General features: G+C 40.7%; 1 protein-coding gene across 12 annotated transcripts in view; it reads right to left on the bottom strand.

Annotated features, from left to right (window-relative positions):
• LOC126353840 (transmembrane GTPase Marf) overlaps positions 1-7,124 on the bottom strand; it is a 168,800-nt gene extending 161,676 nt beyond the window's left edge. For 2 of the 12 annotated variants that reach the window (XM_050002978.1, XM_050002982.1), the window contains exon 1: positions 7,002-7,097. The gene's annotated coding sequence lies outside the window, so the exon portion shown is untranslated. Of the gene's footprint in view, positions 1-3,091; positions 3,205-6,700 lie in introns of all 12 variants that reach the window. The other 10 variants (XM_050002984.1, XM_050002974.1, XM_050002981.1 and 7 more) reach the window with 10 other exon arrangements.
• Positions 7,125-7,751: the final 627 nt, after the last annotated feature.

The raw sequence follows: 7,751 nt of genomic DNA on the forward strand, positions 1-7,751 counted from the left end.
CCATAGAAATACTTTCAGAAATGACTTCCTGACACTTAAATCTATACTTGATGTTCACAAATTTCTATTATACAGAAACGCTTTCCTTGCCATTGTCAGTCTACATTTTATAACCTCTATACTTCGATCATCATCAGTTATTTTGCTCCCCAAATAGCAAACCTCCTTTACTACTTTGAGTGTCTCATTTCCTAATCTAATTCCTTCAGCATCACCCGACTTAATTCGACTACATTCCATTATCCTCGTGTTGCTTTTGTTGATGTTCATCTTATATCCTCCTTTCAAACTGTCCATTCCGTTCAACAACTCTTCCAAGTCCTTTGCTGTCTTTGACAGAATTACAATGTCATCGACGAACCTCAAAGTTTTTATTTCTCCCCCCTCGATTTTAACACCTACTCCGAACTTTTCTTTTGTTTACTTCACTGCTTGCTCAATACACAGATTGAATAACATCAGGGAGAGGATACAACCCTGTCTCGCTCCCTTCCCAACCACTGCTTCCCTTTCATGCCCCTCGACACTTATAACTGCCATCTGGTTTCTGTACAAATTGTAAATAGCCTTTCGCTCTCTGTATTTTACCCCTGCCACCTTCACAATTTGAAAGAGAGTATTCCAGTCAACATTATCAAAAGCTTTCTCTAAGTCTACAAATGCTAGAAATGTAGGTTTGCCTTTCCTTAATCTTTCTTCTAAGATAAGTCATAAGGTCAGTATTGCCTCACATGTTCCAACATTTCTACGGAATCCAAACTGATCTTCCCCGAGGTTGGCTTCTACCAGTTTTTCCATTCGTCTGTAAATTATTCGCGTTAGTATTTTGCAGCTGTGACTTATTAAACTGATTATTTGGTAATTTTCACACCTGTCAGCACCTGCTTTCTTTGGGATTGGAATTATTATATTCTTCTTGAAGTCTGAGGGAATTTCGCCTGTCGCATACATCTTTCTCACCAGATGGTAGAGTTTTGTCAGGACTGGATCTCCCAAGGCCGTCAGTAGTTCCAATGGAATGTTGTCTACTCCAGGGGCCTTGTTTTGACTCGGGTCATTCAGTGCTCTGTCAAACTCTTCACACAGTATCGTATCTCCCATTTCATTTTCATCTACGTCCTCTTCCATTTCCATAATATTGTCCTCAAGTACATTTCCCTTGTATAGACCCTCTATATACTCCTTCCACCTTTCTGCTTTCCCTTCTTTGCTTAGAACTGTGTTTCCATCTGAGCTCTTTATATTCATACAAGTGGTTCTCTTTTCTCCAAAGGTCTCTTTAATATTCCTGTAGGCAGTAACTATCTTACCCATAATGAGATAAGCCTCTACATCCATACATCTGTCCTCTAGCTATCCCTGCTTAGCCATTTTGCACTTCCTGTCGATCTCATTTTTGAGACGTTTGTATTCCTTTTTGCCAGCTTCATTTACTGCATTTTTATATTTTCTACCTTCATCAATTAAATTCAATATTTCTTCTGTTACCCAAGGATTTCTACTAGCCCTCATCTTTTTACCTACGTGATCCTCTGCTGCCTTCACTACTTCATCCCTCAGAGCTACCCATTCATCTTCTACTGTATTTCTTTCCTCCATTCCTGTCAATTCTTACTTTATGCTCTCCCTGAAACTCTCTACAACCTCTGGTTCAGTCAGTTTATCCAGGTCCCATCTCCTTAAATTCCCACCTTTTTGCAATTTCTTCAGTTTTTATCTACAGTTCATAACCAACAGATTGTGGTCAGAGTCCACATCTGCCCCTGGAAATGTCCTACAAATTAAAACCTGGTTCCTATATCTCTGTCTTACCATTATATAATCTATCTGATACCTTTTAGTATCTCCAGGATTCTTCCATGTATGCAACCTTCTTTTATGATTCTTGAACCAAGTGTTAGCTATGATTAAGTTATGCTCTGTACAAAATTCTATCAGGCGGCTTCCTCTTCCATTTCTTAGCCCCAATCCATATTCGCCTACAATGTTTCCTTCTCTCCTTTTTCCTACTGTCGAATTCCAGTCACCCATTACTATTAAACTTTCGTCTCCCTTCACTACCTGAATGATTTCTTTTATCTCATCATACATTTCTTCAATTTCTATGTCATCTGCAGAGCTAGTTGGCATATAAACCTGTACTATTGTAGTAGGCACGGGCTTCGTGTCTATCTTGGCCACTATAATACATACACTATGCTCTTTGTAGTAGCTTACCCGCACTCCTATTTTTTTTATTCATTATTAAATCTACTTCTTCATTACCCCTATTTGATTTTGTATTTATAACTCTGTATTCACCTGACCAAAAGTCTTGTTCCTGCTGCCACCGAACTTCAATAATTCTCATTATATCTAACTTTAACCCATCCATTTCCCTTTTTAAATTTTCTGTGATGAACGGACACACAAATAAATCTGAAGAAAGTATTTTGATTTCAGATTTGTTTGTCCATTCATAGAATACCCAATAATAATTTTATTTTATTACAAATTGTACAAGCTCTGGAATTATTTAAGACCAATTATAAGTTCCCACCATGTTGGAGAAACGTGATATAAGCATTTTTCAATGTATGTGTACTTTTCCGGAAATTGAAAGTGACACACATTAAATTTTTTGTACTGTTCTTTGTTCCTTTAATTACTGCTTAAATAACTACATGCCTGTTACATACCTGCTTTTCTTAACTTATGAAAAAAAATCTGGCTGAAAAGCTTCATAACACCTATGGGCGTTTATGGAGGTATTGCCATTTTGCACTAACATTCTTGCTGAGCACAGTTACCAGTATAAAAAAAGCTTTAGTCAGAGAGCAAAAAGACTTTGCCAAGTTCTTATGTTCTAAGAATCAGCAAATATGCAAAGTTTCATGAAAATCTGAGATGATGGGTGACATGACCTATGGGATTTGATGTGGAATGATGCCGGACAAAAAAGAGTACAAGTATTACATTTTGCTGAAACTAAGCTTGTCAAAGCATTCAGTCACATTTCATCATATGGACGTACATCACAAACATCATCAACACTTATTACTAACAACAACAAACAGAAAATGGCATTATAAATTGTCCGGCAAGTCCTTACCAGTAAGTGATGTGCCCACTAGTCTCTTAGATATGGAACAGGGGAACTGTCAATGGAGTGTAGTCTGCAGACACCATCTTGTTTAAAAAATTGTTGATATTGCCCCACATTATCTGCATAAATACCACTACTTGTAAGTAACTAGCTGCAATGTATTACTTACAAACAAGTCTTAATTGCACACTACACACAATTTATGGTGTTGCACAAAGATACCTGCAGTATGTATATACACTCCTGGAAATGGAAAAAAGAACACATTGACACCGGTGTGTCAGACCCACCATACTTGCTCCGGACACTGCGAGAGGGCTGTACAAGCAATGAACACGAACGGCACAGCGGACACACCAGGAACCACGGTGTTGGCCGTCGAATGGCGCTAGCTGCGCAGCATTTGTGCACCGCCGCCGTCAGTGTCAGCCAGTTTGCCGTGGCATACGGAGCTCCATCGCAGTCTTTAACACTGGTAGCATGCCGCGACAGCGTGGACGTGAACCGTATGTGCAGTTGACGGACTTTGAGCGAGGGCATATAGTGGGCATGCGGGAGGCCGGGTGGACGTACCGCCGAATTGCTCAACACGTGGGGCGTGAGGTCTCCACAGTACATCGATGTTGTCGCCAGTGGTCGGCGGAAGGTGCACGTGCCCGTTGACCTGGGACCGGACCGCAGCAACGCACGCCAAGACCGTAGGATACTACGCAGTGCCGTAGGGGACAGCACCGCCACTTCCCAGCAAATTAGGGACACTGTTGCTCCAGGGGTATCGGCGAGGACCATTCGCAACAGTCTCCATGAAGCTGGGCTACGGTCCCGCACACCATTAGGCCGTCTTCCGCTCACACCCCAACATCGTGCAGCCTGCCTCCAGTGGTGTTGCGACAGGCGTGAATGGAGGGACGAATGGAGACGTGTCGTCTTCAGCAATGAGAGTCGCTTCTGCCTTGGTGCCAATGATGGTCGTATGCATGTTTGGCGCCGTGCAGGTGAGCGCCACAATCAGGACTGCATACGACCGAGGCACACAGGGCCAACACCCGGCATCATGGTGTGGGGAGCGATCTCCTACGCTGGCCGTACACCTCTGGTGATCGTCGAGGGGACACTGAATAGTGCACGGTACATCCAAACCGTCATCAAACCCATCGTTCTACCATTCCTAGACCGGCAAGGGAACTTGCTGTTCCAACAGGACAATGCACGTCCGCATGTATCCCGTGCCACCCAACGTGCTCTACAAGGTGTAAGTCAACTACCCTGGCCAGCAAGATCTCCGGATCTGTCCCCCATTGAGCATGTTTGGGACTGGATGAAGCGTCGTCTCACGCGGTCTGCACGTCCAGCACGAACACTGGTCCAACTGAGGCGCCAGGTGGAAATGGCATGGCAAGCCGTTCGACAGGACTTACATCCAGCATCTCTACGATCGTCTCCATGGGAGAATAGCAGCCTGCATTGCTGCGAAAGGTGGATATACACTGTACTAGTGCCGACATTGTGCATGCTCTGTTGCCTGTGTCTATGTGCCTGTGGTTCTGTCAGTGTGATCATGTGATGTATCTGACCCCAGGAATGTGTCAATGAAGTTTCCCCTTCCTGGGACAATGAATTCACGGTGTTCTTATTTCAATTTCCAGGAGTGTAGCTCACAATACATGACCACCCTGACCCCTTTCTTGACCTTTACAACTCAAATTTGTAGTTCTTATAGGGGGTACAAACTATGGTGCTGTCTGCCATTCTCCTCCGACACCTGATTCTGACCTGAGGACATACAGCTAGTGTCTCTACTTTCCCTTCTTTCAGCTCATTTATCATATTTGTGCACGCAAATCCCATCCTAGGTGGTATCGCTCCACCAAAATTGTGAAAGGAATTACTATATAAGAGACAGACATTGGTCCTGACAAGCAAGTAGCTCCCCATGATTAATATGGTTAAGATCTTCAGAAACTTTAGTTTTTGCTTCAACATTGAGCAGCTTGAATATCAAGAAAATTTTATAGACAGATACTACAGCCAAAATGTGTTGTGTTTATGTGAGTTATACACATTCCAAATTCTATTACACAGCCATATGTTAAACTGACTCAATTTCAGAAAATACTGGAAATGTTTATTACTGGGCATATTTTTAATTTCAGCAGTCATAGCAGTTCCTTCAGTTCATAGTGCTTTAGGGTAGGCCTACAAGGCAACTTTTGATCCATCGTTTCGTAAGAAAGTCTTACAATAATAATTCCTTTAGCTGTGGTATCAAAAGATATGCCAGCGTAGAACCTAGTTCACAGTTTTCACCACAGAAACTACTTTCTTTTGCCATTCTGTATAATTGGCAACATATATCACAAGAATACAACATTGTCAGTTTATCTGGCAGTGCAGACTGATTACATTAGCCTACATATTTTGCTTGCTCTTGGTATGAACCAATTTTGCCAAATCATATGAAAAGACTACAAACCTAAAAGCACAACATAACAAATGCATGGTGTACTTTTGGTACACAACATAACTGGTCAGGGTTTCAACTATCAGATATTAAATAACTGCAGCACCAATATACCTGATGTTGCCACAGAGGCACATACAACATGCCCTGGTAGAGATATAGAACACAACACCACAGTTTTCAAAAGCAAGATGAATGGTTTTCCATCATCACTTCTGAAAACAATTATTAGATAATGGGAAAAATCAAAGCATCTGTCACAATAATGGCAAGTTTGATACCACACGCACAGATAGCTATAGGCTACTGTAACTTCACTGATTTACAAACCCCCACAAAAATGTCCATTTCAAGAGTTGTTCTACACCACACTACCTCACTAAATTCACAATAAGCTCATTTGACTGAATATTATCATTCATCTCTACTGGTGTGGGTCAATTCAATTGATTCTTGTGCTTTTCATCACCATACATATATCACACTACTATCAGCATCGTCTGATTTCTTTGTTTATTTGTCAACGGATTAACCTGATAATGCTATAAATTTTTTTGTCATAACACAATGAAAACAAACAATTAAAAAAAATTGGGTGTGGTCACAGGTCAAAAGCTGTAGTAACTTCAGAGGAGGAGCAAATTAAACTCCTTCACGCTACTATGAAGTATTTTGAATTTAATTTATCTAGCCTATGTTAATTATTACGGAAATCTGATATCTTCGATGACAAACTCGCAGTGATTGAACTGCCAGCAACATTTAATTGCATTACTTTTTGTTCGAAGATTTTTTCTATCAACTTAAACAAATCTTGTCTGTACATATTGTATAACTGTTATCAGGGCTCTTTTTAATTCCATCATTATTATGTGTATGACTTTGCTCCATCTCGGAGGATTTGTGAGGACAGTTATTTACTTCCCTCTGCGAAAATTTACAGTAACACACCGCAGTAAATTTTCACATCAAATGCACGGGTATCTAAGAATAGCACACTGCAATGCAGCTTCTACATAAAGTAGTGGCTTTCTTAAGTTCCCAATTTTTCTGACATCCTCCGCAATTCACTTGGGGTAATTTGTCATTCGCCTACATTTCATTACATTTTCAAAACAAGGGGCTTGTTATTTTGAAACTTCACTACTACAAACCAGAGTTAAAAACACGGGCAATTTCTTCAGAGGACGCACTCCAGTCTGTGCGGCTCACGGCTTGAAGCCTTCTACACTATTAAATATTCATAAACGATTGAACAATTATGTCACAGTTTTAAATTTTTGTATCCTTATTTTTTTCGGAGGACGAAACTTCGATATGAGACTGCGCACAACAGCTGATCACAATCATGTTCCGGTCTCTCCCGTAAGACGAAACACGTATCACAAATTTGTTCATGTAAATCACTCAGAGCTACTAGATAACAATATCAATTAGTTATTACTGATTACGAACCTTTAATTACTATTTATTGCCATACTACGCACATACTACCACACTACCTCACCACACATTTTGCAAAAGACTATCGCAACAAACATTGATGCCACTATACTAAACAAAGCTATGACGCAAATCTCTGCGTACCAACTGTTGCTGCAAAAGTTTGGCTTCGAATGTACGAGAAACGAAAATGAGCGTGCTTATTTTAATACCAGGTTTGTGATTTAAAATTCTGCCATAGTTATTTTAAACAGTTAGCAGAACTAAAACTGGAGCAATACATCGCCAATTTTAGTTGCTTGAAAGTAAGGAATAGGACTAATGAAGTACGTTTTAGTCCTCTATGGTTCTAGTTTTGGCGTGACATTTTTCATTGTCTTTTCATCTCTGCACGCTGCACATCTACTATCATTAGACTGTGGGTATACTAGCACTACCCGAAAACCGGTTCAGGTGCTTGAAATATTACCCTTTCGCTACTTCTTTCATTTTCCGAACATCAGTGGCTGGATGCCGGATCGCGTGTCCCACAAATCATACCCTCCTTCTGATTAGGTTTTCTGAAAAGGCTGTTCTAGTATTAAACTGACAAATCCTGTATCATTTGTAAAAATTATTCATGGATGAATTAATTACATGTTGTGCTACTGCTAACTCATTTCGTTCCCTCTGTGTCAACATAATGTTTGGCATAGCTAAGCCCTCTTTACATCGAGGTGACGACAAACGATTACAGATGAATGCGCACTCGTGTGAACAATG

This window comes from Schistocerca gregaria, chromosome 3 (genome assembly GCF_023897955.1).
Source record: "Schistocerca gregaria isolate iqSchGreg1 chromosome 3, iqSchGreg1.2, whole genome shotgun sequence".
Taxonomy (NCBI): Eukaryota; Metazoa; Arthropoda; class Insecta; order Orthoptera; family Acrididae; genus Schistocerca; species Schistocerca gregaria.